We start from the raw sequence: 15,456 nt of genomic DNA on the forward strand, positions 1-15,456 counted from the left end.
GCGACTTCCATTCCCCCACTGCTTCCACTGTAGTTAGCCTTACAGTTGACGTTGTGGCTGTTTTTATCTAAGCATAAGCAATGTTTTGACAAAATCGCAACGTCTAACACCTTACCCGTGTTAACAGAAGTGCAAGTGACAACGCCATTGAGTGACTGATGACCTCTCTTCTGCCACGTTCCATCAAATGCTGCGGTCAAATCGCGATTTTCATTTTCCAATTCTGCACTGTTTTCCTCTACAGCTTCTGCTACGGCTAACTTCATGCTTTTTTCAGCTATTTCTTTCACTGCAGTTTTTAGTATTTTTATAGTTTTGCTATTTTTTTACTGAAGGATTGGGTAAGTTCATGACCCCACATAACATACGCGCAGATGCAGGCCCTTTACCAATAGAGCGTAGGCCATAGGCTAACCTCAAGTTTATTTCAAATGCCTGCTCTTGTTCCCCAGCAAAATCAACAGTACACTTATTTGAATTATAAAAAAAGCTTCGTACTCACATCTGTTACACATAAGTGACATTTTAGAAGCGAGGCCAAATTGTCTACCAACTTTCCGTATACTCATAGATCCTTGAGTACAATGTTTACACAATGTATTTTCCAATAATGCTGAAGATAGCAATGATAGATCTACTACTTCATTTCCATAATCAGAACTGTCTTCAAATATAGTAAAATCAGAGTCTGACAGTTTCTTTTTTGATGCACTAATCTTAGGACTAGGCCTAGAACTACAACTTGGGGTTTCACTTACTTTTTTGCTTTTTACCATTCTGAACATCATTACTGTCACTAGCTGAATCAACTGCCTTTCGTTTACCAACAGGCCCTCTCTTTTTAAATACTTTATTAGAAAACCTCGGCATTTTCAATACAAACACTATTTACTAATCACAATTTCACTTCACAAAACTCAAGCAAACATAACCAACAACACTAAACAGTAACATAAACAAAACACAAGTCACAATAAAATGCATTTAGCAGAATGCAGCATCTGTAAAAGCTGCCACAGCCATTACAATAATAAGCTTCAGATCACAATAGGTGTACTATAACAAAGACAATAAGTTTACAATAACAAACTTCAAGCAGTAGCCTGCGAGTCAAAGGAAAATATACTAAAAGTTGCTTGTCGAGAATTTTTTAAAAAATTGTCACAAATAAACTAATAGAGGTATCATATAACATGTATATATTTTTGAAATCAGAATTAACTGAAGATTAATAAAATAATATTATTAAAAAAACCGATTTTTTGATATTTTTTTGGACACTGTCCAACTAATACTTCGCTGTTAATAGCCGTGTGGCACATAATTTTATTCAGAATTAAATTTTCTGCAAGTTTCTTTGTAAAAATGTGGGTCTTCAATGCCTATTTAACAAAATAATTGTCCGTTAAACCTTAAAAAGTGTTTTCAAAATTATTTTATTTCTGTTTTTTGTAGTATAACAAAAAAACTAAATAAGATACAGCTATGAGATGAACTTTATTCAATTTCTCATCTAAAAATTCCGTTAGAAAAAGTTGCATTCGCCTATAAATATCTCTTCATAAACACGCGGCAAATCATCATTTGACCTCCTGCACACAATTTTTGGTGAAATCTTCAATTAGCCATAACCCAGTAAGGAAGCATTTCCTGACCCATGTTTATATGAACTTTTTTCTTTATTTTTTATAGTACAATCAGCTCAGAAAGTACCGGTAACCCTAACCGAATCACCCTGTATATTTCCTAGGAGTTAAGAGGTTTTCCTACAGTTTGCATTGGAGATAGGAGGTTTTCATACTGTAACATATTTTACTAAACTATTGGACTAGAGGATTATATTAGGAAACAAAAGTTACACTTTATACACAAACATTGTTTATTTATATACAATTAACTCCTTTGAACAGGAATTATAGACGTATATATATATATATATATATATACAGCTGATTTTACTTGTCAATGAAAGGAAGGTCATCATAAAATCGATGGTAATCAGAGGGTACGATGGCTTTCAAGTCCTGAACATCGTTGTACTTTCGTTTTTTAATTTTGAGTCTGGTTTTGTGGAGACTTGGTAATTTTTCAAAATCCATCGGCAACACTGCGAGATTTTTTCGCTGCGGAAGCTCAGTCCAATCCTCAGAAAAGTTGAGTTTGATTTTAATAATTCCCTCTGGCAGGTACAGGAACGCTCTTATATCAGTAACACAGGATGATCCTATGCCCACTCCCGGTCGGACACTTTTATAGAACAAATGTTCATCAAAGGACTTGAAAAATCCATGTTCAATGTACTCTACGGAGTACGGTTGAGCTATTCGAGCCTCCTTGACCACTGCAATATACTCCGCTGGCACGTTGATGTTAGTAGAACGGGCGCCACTTTGGCCGTAACATGGGCTCTTATGGAGTTATTCTGGACCAATGAGAAAGCAGCAATGGCGGCTAGGCCACGCCCCCTGCCCCCCTCCCCTCCCCCCTCCCACACCCCCCGCCCCCTCCTAGACCCCCTGCGACGACCCCCCAGCCAATGGGAGAGCAGCAAGCCCCCCACCTTACGAGAGCGATGGCGGACGAGCGATGGCGGACGGTGTCATGGCGGATGAACAAAAATTTGTGTCTCCGGCGGCCGGTATCCGAACCCGGGCCCCTACGAATGCGAGACTGTCGCGCTGACCACTGGACCACGGAGACGAGTTGTGCGTGGCGGCGCGATATGGCTGTACGTGCGGCGCGGGGCGCCCGGCGATCAACGGGTTTTTTCCATATCAGCTGTAGTTTCTTAGCTTTGCGACTGCGGTGCTGCTATCTGGTAGAGACGGCTTACAACATGCTGGTAGCGGCAAGTGAGGACGCAAAAAGTATGCCTACTGTAACACTATTTTTCTTAACGTACGTGTGCGACTGCGGTGCTGCTATCTGGTAGAGACGGCTTACAACATTCTGGTAGCGACAAGTGAGGACGCAAAAAGTATACCAAGCCGCCCAGGATTTGAACCCTGGTCCCGCGGAACGTAAGACGAGCGCTTAGACCACTCGGTTGGCATACCTTTAAGAGCGATGACTGCTCTCTCTCGTGTAGGCGAGCATAATCTCATTACAGCACATGGTGACAGAGCGGATACAGCTGTGCATTCCAATGACTACAACTGCACATGTGTGTACCAGGCCATCTGTACGCCTTACTCTGTCAATTACTGACCCAAAACGCAAGCGTGAAGGTGAATATGGTACTTTACCGTACGGTTATTGTAAAAAAAAATCTAAAACCAGCTAGAGTCGGAATCTTCAGCTATTGGTATTTGGTGAACTAGAGACGGAAACATTATCACGGTGAAATGTAGTGATCTGTTAATGATAACCGGAGACAACAATAAAAATAACTCACCTTTTTTTTTGGAAGTCTAGTAGCCTAGTACTCTCTCCAGCCGTTCCAACCACCACCACGCAAATCGTCTTCTTCTTCTTCTTCTTGTGTTGAATATCCACTCTCGGATTCTGATTCTGAGTCCCAAAAAAACTCCCAACCGCTACTAACACTACCCCAGGAGACTGTTGAAGAGGTGAATGAGGAAGATCTCGAAAGGGGACACGGTGGTGGTGATGGAGACGACAACAGGTCAATAACACGTAAATACAAAGAATAAGCAGCAATAATTACTGATATCATCTTAACCGAGTCGGCGCGAACACAGTACTGAGTGAGAAGACCCACAATTATGAACACCAGCAACTGCATGTGGTCACCACATGTGACGGTACATCTCCTGCATAGATGCACTATCTAAAAATAGCAGGGAGGCGGGGGCGTTGCAGAAATAACACACGTGTTGACGACCGTACTACATTTATTAAAAGCGTTCTGATTACATACATTTCCAAATCTTAACATCTACCAAAAGTCCGTTAACACCCGTACATCTAACTTTATACCTTTTAGACGACGTCATTTCTTGTAGATCACTGTCATCTAAAGTCTTTTCAAATCTCACCGGTAGAAATGTGACGGCTGTTTTGGTGCTGTCCACTTCTACGAGTAACATCACTGCCTTCCGGTCAAATTTAGTGTCCACCTTCTTTGCCTCCAGGATCCTGTAGCCAGCTTTCCGTGTCAACTCTTTTATCGCCATCTTTGGTGTGGGTTCACCATGCTTCTCCAGGGACGAAAGCTTTGTAGAAAGTTCCATTTTTCAATCTGTAAAGGAAAACCGACAATCTGTATAGCGAATAATCTTAACAACGAGTTCATCGTAAAACTGTTAACTTGGCTAGCGGATTGAGAATAACTATGCGTGAGCAACACACCGCAAATAGAGAGCGCAGTCGAATATCTTAAAGAAAACAGTTAAATGTGTAGTGTAGTCACTTACCTGTAATGAGAGCGTCGACACGTAGACGAAGAGTGACTGTGACGATCAGCTCGCCACAGGTAGTATATATACCTTGGAATGAAAGTGGAGGTAGTCGCGGCTGTGGTCGTGGCAAACTGCCAAGCTGAATATAGACAGGAATGCAGCGTAGTTGACCCACGTTTCCATCACCACGGTAGGCTTTGAGCCAGGCCGTAGGGGTCTCGGCGCGTTTTTTATTATAGTGAGTTTCCCCAGGAGGCCTAATCTCACTTAACAAAGAACACTGAACACGTTCAAGTTCTCAACTCAATGCCGAACCTCTCCGTGTCACCTCTCTTTGCGAGTGGGCCCCAACCATCGCCCACTCTGTCGTGATGGCCACTCCATAACAAATTTGCCACCTCCGAAAAAATAAACTTTTTTTTTGTGTCCTTGCGAGACCGTTTAGCGAGTCCGTTAAAGTTCTCAACTAAATGCCGAACCTTTCCGTCTCACTGTCAAGTACTCGCAAAAACTTTTATATTTTGCAAGTGTTTTTTCTGCCCCACGTGAGCTTTGAAGTTTTCAACTTAATGCCAAACTCCTTAGCTCTCGCAAAGACATTTTTTCCAGGAGTAGTTCTCAACTCAATGCCGAACTCCTCCTCCTCCTTCCGAGAAGGACATTTTTGTACTAATCTACATTATACTACTAGGTGGACGCGACAAGTCACTTTACTTGGTGAAGCCTTTCAATATGACTTGCCTCATCCAGGTGAAGCTGAAGCATCTCTCAGTCGGTTTCATACAAGCCACTTTACTTGGAGAAGCCTTTCAATGTGACTCGTTGTAACTTACAGAGGATGAGCGAGATCCGATTCTCAGCAAGATTCCTACAAGTCACTTTACTCAGAGAGGCCTTTCAATGTGACTCGTGAAACACAAGCAGAGAATCGGTTGTTGACCACTTTACTCGGTGAAGCCTTTCAATGTGGCCTATCGTAAAACTGGAGTTTTTCTACGGGACACATTACGCTTCATCACTATAATAATTACAATGGTCCTGAAGAAACTTTCCACTAAGGTTTTGGTACAATAGTATGTAATCCCAGTCCAGCTGTTCAGCAAAATCGTGTATAAACTGCTCCGATAGAACCTGGTGACGACTTATTACTATCCAACAGTAAGTGTCAAAGTTCGGCATCATTTCACGTAAAATGAATTCAGGAAGGCGAGCATTTTCCAAAATCGTGGTCCAAATTACTTTATGCTGAAATATTCTCAACATGTCAAACGAAAAAGTATAATTTGCCGATAAAAGCTTCCAATTCAGAAAGCGACTAAATTTCAAAATGAACGCATCAGTGAGCACACCGACAGGCACTTTGGGCTCTCGAGAAATGAGGTCCCATACAGCAGCGGTAGCAGCAGCAGCTGTACTCGCCATGCTGACACGATGTAATCTCAACAGTGACCGTGAACAGAATGACTACTAAGTGGACTGGTGAGTCTGTTTATTCAGGATTTCAAAACGACATCTAGCAGCGTGCATTGCACACCGTACATCTTCATCACGGCCGCTGTGTTGCGGTAGGGAGCAGGAAAACCGATGCGATCCTTTACAACTGCATAATGTACTACTGTCATAACATGCCAGGTTGTCTAGCTCACAAACGTTAGAGTGAAACCGTCTTAAAAATTTCGCTTTCTCATGACCACGTGTATAAATTATGGTAAACGGCTTGCACAGGTTGCGAATGACACTTCCACTGTAAGGGAAATCGCCTTCTTCCCACAAGATCTTGTGGTAGTTCTTCTCTAACCACAGAGCTGTTGTACGCATTTTCTTGTTTAATCTCTCCCTAGGAAACGGAGGTTTGAAAACAATTTGACATTGAAATGAATTAGCCACAATGGCAAACTCTTTGATTATAAACGGTTTTTTGTTACCTTGAAAAGCTTGAAATTCAACTACTGCCACATTCATCGCCGCTGGAATGTGGCCAACGTTTGTAGCACTGGACGTCATCAAAAAGTCTGTCGCAAAGGTGACGTGGTAAAGCCTCAGGCGGATCAACGTAACCCTCGTCCGGACTTCCGTTGTTAGGCAATGCTAACACATCACCGACGTAAGATCTCAATAGATCCTCCGTTAAAAACAACTCGTTGATTTGACGTGTTACGCAGGGCAGACAGTTGGTGAACTGAGTCCACTCGTCTACGGACAGAGTTAATGTATTCTTTCCGTCGTACAGTACAACGTACTGCTGACCAAATACTCTACGTACCACCATATTCTCTCCACTTTCGCTTTTAGAACTACTGAATCTATGCACGCCTGTCGATTCCAAGAGTCCGGTGATTTGGTTCGCGCACCCTAATAGAATGTTGAACATTTCAGGTTTCCAAAACGCAAACGTTCCCCTTTTACCTTTCATCAAGATACCGACACCATTGTCGTGATCAACAAACAATCCTACAATCAAGTATTTGGAACAATCAGGATTCAAAAAGTAAAGAGACTTTAGAAACACACCGGTAACTAGATTCGGGAGATTTCGTTTTGAGCTTTTACGGACTGATTTAACCTTGTCTATTTCCATTGGTTGACTCACCAGCTGGTCCTCCTCCTCCTCCTTGAACACAGCATCAGCGACTGTAGCCAGTATGTCTTCACTCTTTCGCTCCATGATCACGAATGACTCTGTACACCTTGAGCAAACCATTAAGTACCTGACGTATTAGTCACTGGCTTATACAATTACATACCTCCTCCTCCTCCTCCTCCTCCCCTTCTTCCATAGAGGATATCGTATAGTCACTATCATCTTCTATGACATCGTCGTCGTCGTTTTGCACAGTGTTATCGTAAATTTCATTTAACAGTCTGAATATTTCATCTTTCCGCCTGTCAATCATTACACATACACAAGTGTCTGGTACATCTTGACAATCCGGTGCGGTATACGCACATTCGCAATAATGCATGTAGCCATCACTCGTCCGTTTCATTGTTGTTAACTGGTGATTGCGGATTAATCTACGGATTTCACCGACCAAATCAAGGACAATATTTATCTTCCGTGAACCTTCCATCGTGGCGTCCAATTTGAAACTGAAAGATTCTGTCATTTGCATCGTGTTTTATTCACGTTACATCATCTTCTTTACCGTGCCCTTGAGCATTGTGTAAACGAAATACGAGTCATGAAGCAGTAGACAGTAGGCTGTGGTGTTGGCCTTGAACGCTTCTGTAGCCTCAAATTCTAGCCGCACATCGACAGGTCCAGACTTGACCGAATCATTTTGGCGTGAACAATCAATCACATACAGAGGTGTTTTATTTTTAAACGTGTCCAGACTGACGTCAGGCCACCGACGACCGCCTAAATCGCCATAATAGGAGTTTTGAAATCTTACAAACATTTCATAGAATATAGCGGTGTCTCCGTGAATGTTGTCATAAGGGAAATATTGTGTATTTAAATACAGGCGGATGTTCGATAACTTACAACTGTCAAAACATGACATGTCTTTCTTTAAGTTGTTTTTCCTTTCTGTCTGGAAAGCTACAATCACGTATCGTGGTTTCTCCAATTGAGAAGAAGTTTTTATAGTCCATGATTGACGTTCAGTTTGCGGCAGTACAGGGTATTCGTGCAACTCCCACGATCTAAACGGTATATGTATTGGAGTATCTTTTTCAACTAGACGTAGGATTTTAGCACGAAACAAGTCGGATACAGAGATGTGAGGCACCCGCCAGTACAGATTGGTGATCTTCAACGTGTGGGTCGCTGCGTCATCGCTAATAATAGCGTTGGCATCTGTCGCCGACCGCAGCAGTATCAACTCTTGTTTTACATTCACAATTATTCGCTTGTAATCCTCTGCGAATCCCAACAACAACCTTAAAGGCACAGAAAATGAGAATTTGTTCATTTCTTTCTTTCCACCGGGGCCGAACCAGCATGCATTTTCCAGATTATTTTCGTCTTCCGCACGAGCTGATAATATATTTTTTAACGAACTGGCTATACCTACATTCTTTGTGCGATCAATTTCCACACCGCCAATCTCGTATCGGATATCATCAAAGAGAAAAGCAATCGCGTTGTTAACCAGAGACACTTTAGCATCTGTTGTACCGTCAGCTTTCTTACCGCTTACTGTACCCACAACGTGTAGTGTGCTTTCAAAAGGAGCTGTTATTAAATCCTGATAACTGATTGGTATCCGTATTTCATCGTTATTATTAAACGTGGTTGAAGCATACGGATTATGTGTGTGATATTCCAGTCCGGTAATGATTTCATTGTACTCAGCGGGACTCTCTATATCGAGCATTTTCACGAATTGCGCCGGTGTTAACTTTAAAGCCAAGAGAGCGCAAGAAATTTGCGTTAGCAGAAGTTACCACTATCAGGCGCGACGGTCTAATGACCTGAATTATGTTCACACCCTCCTTAAATACTAGACCCATGAGCACCCACTTTCTTTATATGCAACCTCAAAGATAACGTTTCACCTCTGAGATTCACAGGATTGTTGTCTTGATCTTTAAGCTCGACAGTTATGGTGTGCACCTTCTGAACGTTGAGCGGTAAATAAATCACTGTACCAGGTGTCTCGACTATTTTATACCCCGGCTCTACTTGTGGAAAGAACTCGTGAATAACGTGACTCTCTACACCGTTATCAAACGAGCCGCGAACAACGTTGCACTCAACTCTTATGCTGTTCACCTTGAGAATATTCACAGGCAGGTCTGAAGTGTGTACTTTATTAGCTTGCAGCACCTTTTTGCTGAAGCCCAATATCGATGCAATTGTGCCTTTCTTGCTGAAATCAATCTGCACGTTGCTTTTAATCTCGGTCTTAAGAGTATTGTTATTTGCATTCAAGCGGACTGTGATCCCCTCCGGTAGTCTCCCCTGTATATAATTCGCAATATCTTCTACTTCGTAAGAACCTTCCTCAAACGTTATCACTTCATCATGGTTTCCGTAATAAAATTTATCGTTTACATTCTTTTCAATATTGGGAATAGAATTGAACGTGCTCAGATCTATCAATCCAATTACGTAATCGCCATCACTGGTGTCGTATGGAGGAAATACGTCACAAGTTATTCTTGAACCTTTCCCGCTCAGGCAAAACATTCTTTCCGCTGAGAAACTCTAAGCACAGATGTCCACATACAACTGAATCAAACCCCTGACGACTTTGATAATTATACTGTATGTCAGCGGTGGGTCCGAAATAGTATATGAGTTCCCAAGGAGGGCGAAGATTTCCGAAACTGTCAAAATAGCTCACATTATGCCGGCGTTTTCTGTAGCAAACCCAATGAGTACCGTCACCGTAACTTGAGTCCAGATTAACTATAGCTGACTCGTATTTTCTGGGCCCTGTTTGAGGTAACGTGTCACGCATAAACACCCCTCTAAAATTGGGAATGCTTAGTTGTTTAGCGTAGTGGATCAACTCGAAATTTGTCAACGGTCTTATCGGGATCGAGATTTTTTTTTACAACAACTCCTCTTCTTCTTTCTAACACCAGCTCCCCTCTTTGGATAAGGTTTTAGGTAAAGGCCCCTACCTTTCGTCTTTCCGGTCTTCTTCTTAACAACTTTCCTTCGTCTCTTCCCACCACCACCACCACCGAAAGCCGTTTTAGCTTTCATCGCACCAGTTACCGCTAAAGCAGCTGCTCTTTCACCTATAGTCGCGTCTGACGCTTTTACTCTATCCCAAGCCCGCTTTGCCAACTCTTTGTCTGCTTGTTTGCGATGCTCCGAGTCACTGTATTTATCGTAAGCTATATCGTGAATACGGCAGGCTTCATCCAATAAATTCACCCCCTTCTCACCCCTAGCGATTCTTTTTTTCAAAAATGTGCCAGGTCCGCAGAAAGAATAGCCGGGGATGTGTGCTTCAAAAGGTAGAAGGTCAATCGCCTTGTTAATAACACTAGAGATAATACCTCCTGCTCCTCCGATGGTTCGCTTTCGTCTGACGGACGACCCTTTGCGCTTTGCCATTTTATCCGCGCCGTGGCCAAAACCAGACTGCAGTGTATGGCTTGCAATCACAGTTTATATAATTAGTCTTCCGATCTCATTATTTTCGTTTTGGCGTTTAAGAAAAACGGATCAACAACGTTTGAACGAATCCACTGGTCTTTAGCGACCGATCTAACACTATCACCAGGAGGAGCGAGACGTATATAGAAACTGTAAAACACTTCACTTAAGACACGAACGAGATAGTTCATTGTCACAGCATCCTGCATTTCGGTAGGGTCTGCAACTAACCCTAACTTTTTGTTTGCAAACTCCCAACCGTCTTGCTTCTTTGTAACTGTGTTTGCGTTGAAATAGTTGAGCGTCACAGCGTCACGAAGCTCGACAGGATCGGCCACTAGCTTTAGCCTTTTGTTTCCAAGCTCCCAACCATCCTGCCTTTTTTTGATAGTGTTATTTTTGAAGTAACCGAGTGTTAACGCGTCATCGTTTTGTTTAGGCTCCCCAATTTGATGTAATCTAAAGCGCTGGAACTTGTAAGATTTATCCTTTAAATCTTTTGACGGTATGTGTTCGGCCAGTTGAGCGAGTGGTAGAGCATCGTATGGTCTTGTAGCTTTACTTATATTGCTCAATCTCTGTTTCCGACAGTCAATTCCATCTTTCCCGATTATCACCGATTTACTGGTCAGCGTTTGTAGATTTACGGCGTCGAGATCATCTTCTGGACTTTTTACATGTCTTAGACGCTTCCCGTTAATGTCGTAGTCACCTTCGGCCGTCAGCTTGAATCCATCTCCTTTCGGTCCCCTTAACCCGCCTTTTCCAAACTGCCTGGATCGCCGTCCAAACTTGTCAACACTCATTGTGCAAGTGATGGCGAGTCACGAACTTTACTCTTTATAAATATCTTATCCCAGTCGATATATGTATGTGCATCAACGTTAAAGTGTGCTTGAAACCTACCAACAGCTACGGTACTGTGTACTCTATTGATCCAATGGAACAATTGAACCGCTAAAAGCTTCATAGAATTTTCTTGTGAATCTTTCAAGCTGTTTAACTTGTCGGTTAAAGTAATCATTTCGGTCTGCAGATCTCCTAACTTACTGATCAACGTCTGTAGATTAACAGCGTCTAGTTCATCTTCAGGGTTCCCTAGATTTCTCAGACGTTTTCTCTGCACGTCATAGTCACCTTCGGCAGTCACATTGAATCCCTCGCCTTTCGGACCTTGTTTAGCCTTTGTACGCTTGAAGCGTCGTCCAAACTTGTCCACACTCATTTTACAAGTGATGAAGACTCCTCCTGTACATTGCTCTTTATAAATATCTTATCCCAGTCAATATATGAGTTTTCATCAGCATCTAAGACGGCGTGGAAGCGAGCTGGAGGTACGGTAGTGTGTATCTTGTTGATCCAGTGAAATAGTTGAACTGCTAGACGTCTTATAGCTTCTTCATTTGTATTTTGTAAGCTGTTTATTTGATCCTGCTGAATAAGCGCTTGATTCTGAAGGATTGCAATTTGAGAGTACAATCTTCTTACATCTTTCTTTAGCTTTTTGTTTACAGTATTCATAACTCTCTGGATGTCTTGCTTCTTCAGAGATTGTGGCCTCTGACCAAACTTATTGACGGTCATCTCATCAATGATCTGAATCTCGCGTTACCATCACCTGATATAGTCTTTGATTCTTTCAATTCTTCAATGATATTTATAATCTCGTTCTTGTGGTTCGTGTTTCCAGCTTCAGCGGATGCCACCAACAGCCTAAGACGGTCGCACAACTCATTTGGATCGTTCCAGTAAACCGTATCGGGATCTGATAGTGATTTAGTCACACTATGAGCTTTCCTGTCAGCTCCAGAACCCTTAACTACTTTTGGAAATAAGTCTGAAATTACATACTTATACTTGAGCGACGTGTTGCGATTGATAACTCCATTTGGGTTATAGTTTCTTTTATGAGCGCTAGTTTTCTTCAGTATATCTTTGTAAGCGATTTTGTCTTCGTCATTGTAGATTTCATCATCCGGTATTCGCTTGAAAATCAACTCGTACAGACCCTCTTGTGGCTTATACGCCACATCATCTATTCGAATACTACCGTCCTCATCAAACTGCAATTCCTTATTGCCAACCATTAAAGTATTTTTTTCGTAACGAGGACCGTAAAGATGGTCAATTTTAGATGAACGCCCACCCAAATCCTTCATAAGCTCTTGCATGTACTTTCTGGTCAACGGATGAGCAAAGCTGTCGGCGATATATTGGGACGCCGTCTGTAGACCCGTAGGTGTTGAGAGCATTTTTGTAATTTCGTTGTTTCCACCATCACCTTGGTCGTCTGTCTCAAACACTTCTTCTGCTCCAGAATCAAGTCTAGTGGAGACCGATGGTTTTAAATGGGGAAGATTAGGCGAAGAAAATACATTTGGTAGAAACTCTGAGTTTTCATCATCGTCATCATCTGCATCATCTTCCTCTTTCTTGATTTCCTTCTTGACATCGGTGTGTAAAGTGCGGGTCTCCTTGGTGTCACGCAATTCCTTGATCAACGGCTGGTATTGCTTTTCAAACATCTCCTCGGACTCCAATTCACCCCGCTTAAACCGATTATACTTTTGTTTTATAGCTTTCTTTAATTTTGATATCTCCGTCATAAGCTGCTTCTTGTTTCGCGCCATGATTGACACTGAACCCACAGCCTGCTATCTGTTTATTTATATAGGATTTCCTCATCTGTTCGAAAAATGATGAAGTATCGAATAATCTGCACTCGTCATACCGCGAAACTAGCCTTACCTCCACTCTATCGTCAAACCTTACCCTCTTCATGGCAGTTCTACTTGTCTAAAAAACAATGCCCGCTTCTTGTGTTTTCTAATGTAACGAATCACTTCTTTAAGTGAAACACCAGAGGTCAATGGTAGGCCGTAGTAATATCTGTCTGTCTCAGGATTGAATCTGGGTATGCGTTCTCGTAGCGTCATATCTCTAAAAATAAATGTTCTTTTAATACCGTGCCGCCACTGAGGGATCTCAGCGACCGTATACTGATCGTTTGACACTGTTCTGTCCATATATTCCTTCAAACGTTGAATAGGTCGATCAACGTTAGTGTTGTGCAACAGATATGAGTTTAGAAGAAGAAACTCATCCGAGTTTGCGCCGGTAAATTCATGCCAGCTTCTAAACAGGTTTGGTTGTGTTATTTTATACTCACCGGTTTTCGTTACCAAAGAGATGCCAAATTTTTCGCACTGCAGTGGTACTGTGGGTAATGCAAGTTTCAAGAAATCTGCTGTGTACAGTCCTTGACATATGTTGTTCACTGCAGCAAACGGTTTACCCCGCCTTCCCATTACACTACTAGGCATTGGGCCGTAACTTACATTGTAACTTATGTTTAAGTAACACCGCGACCGCAGTGCACGTCTATAGAGTGTAACGGGGGATCTAACTGGTATACTGCGCTCAGTCAACACTATACACTTAGTGGCATAAGGTATATCACAAGCATACTTCAACATCCTTAAGTATATCTGAGTAAAGTTCAAACTACCGTGACTGTTACTGAGTTTCAATATCGGCTTGCCAAAGAGGTCGGGGAACGGTCTAAACCGAGACAGTAGGTTCATGGGTTCACGCACCGTACCGTTTAGCATGTCCTCATGGTAAATTACCAATTCAATAGGTACATTCTTCTCCTGACACTCGGCTATAAACGCTATCCACCTATCTCTGTTGTATATACGCTGGCTAGATGAAATCATCAACAGCACTATTGGCGGTAAGCTCCTGCTGTAGCAACCTGGTCTTCTATGACGCCAACAAAGTCTATTATACGCATGACCGTGTGCACCACGTCTACTGCAATAGTTACCGCAAAACCTTTTCTTATCTGCGTAATACCACGTGCAAAGATTAGAGCTTACCTTTGTAAGTCTCTTGATACCACCGCAACCGGCATCTGCATACCTTCTAACGTCGTTGTAGTAATAGATCCGCGTACTCATAGTGACTCAAGGAAAGTGTCAACCCCAACGCGGTATCTGCCCTTATAAAGGTCGCGATCCTTGTCTATGACAAGAAATCCATGCTTGTCATTCCACGCTAGAGTGCATAGTTTTTTCAAAGAGTCATACGGCATGTCTGTATTGATGTGATCAGCGTACACGTGTTTAAGATTCATGTCATCCTGTTTAAAGAGTATTAAAAAATTTGCATTGTCTCGTATCAGTTGTTTGGGGATCCTGCTGTACGTTTGGCCAAGATAGAAAACATCGATATTGTTGTGACGGCCCATAGTGAAATAAGCGCGGATGTTGTCATGCTTTTCACACGCTATGTCGTCGAAAACCATAATGGAATGCGGTTTGGCTTCGCTAGGACTTATAACGGTGTTATTGTCATCTGAAGGAAAGTAACCAATCTCTTTAGGCAATACCTTTGCAAGAAATTGGTATTTGGGTTGATAAAGTGATTTAGAAAAAACGTACACGTTCTCGTAAACAAGGCCGTTTGGATCAAACAAGAGGTTGAACAGCACGTTGGTTTTACCGCAATTAGAAGGCCCTGCAATAATACAGCGTATAGAGTTTGGTAGGAGAAGACCGTGCTTGCTTTTTTCCAAATCTCCCCCTCCACCCACATACCGGTCAAAATTAGACACGGGTAGCTCCAGAGACTGCTTCACGACACGCATTCCAGCTGTTACTGACTGCGCATCGTAAATATCTATGTTTAAATATAGCTTGCACCAGCAGTCGCTCTCTCTCTCTCTCTCTTGGACGGAACATTAAGTCCTCAGATAATATGCTTCTTGTCTATCCACGTATCACTTGTTTTATCGAAACCTGTCCATCTAACAAGTACTTTATCTTTTTTTCTTTTTAATACTTTTTCAATTAGATAAACGTCACCAGTTTTTGCTTTGGCTAGTTCCTCTTTGTAAAAACCACCTTTTAACACAGTCCCGCTAGAGTCCATCAGAATGTATGTCTTTGGATTGCTCGGTTTCACGGCGAACACTGTGAATATTTCATTCGTCCAGTTCGGCATGTAACCTTTTTTAAAAACACGCTTGTA

Source organism: Homalodisca vitripennis, unplaced genomic scaffold, assembly GCF_021130785.1.
Source record: "Homalodisca vitripennis isolate AUS2020 unplaced genomic scaffold, UT_GWSS_2.1 ScUCBcl_1216;HRSCAF=4563, whole genome shotgun sequence".
Classification (NCBI taxonomy): Eukaryota; Metazoa; Arthropoda; class Insecta; order Hemiptera; family Cicadellidae; genus Homalodisca; species Homalodisca vitripennis.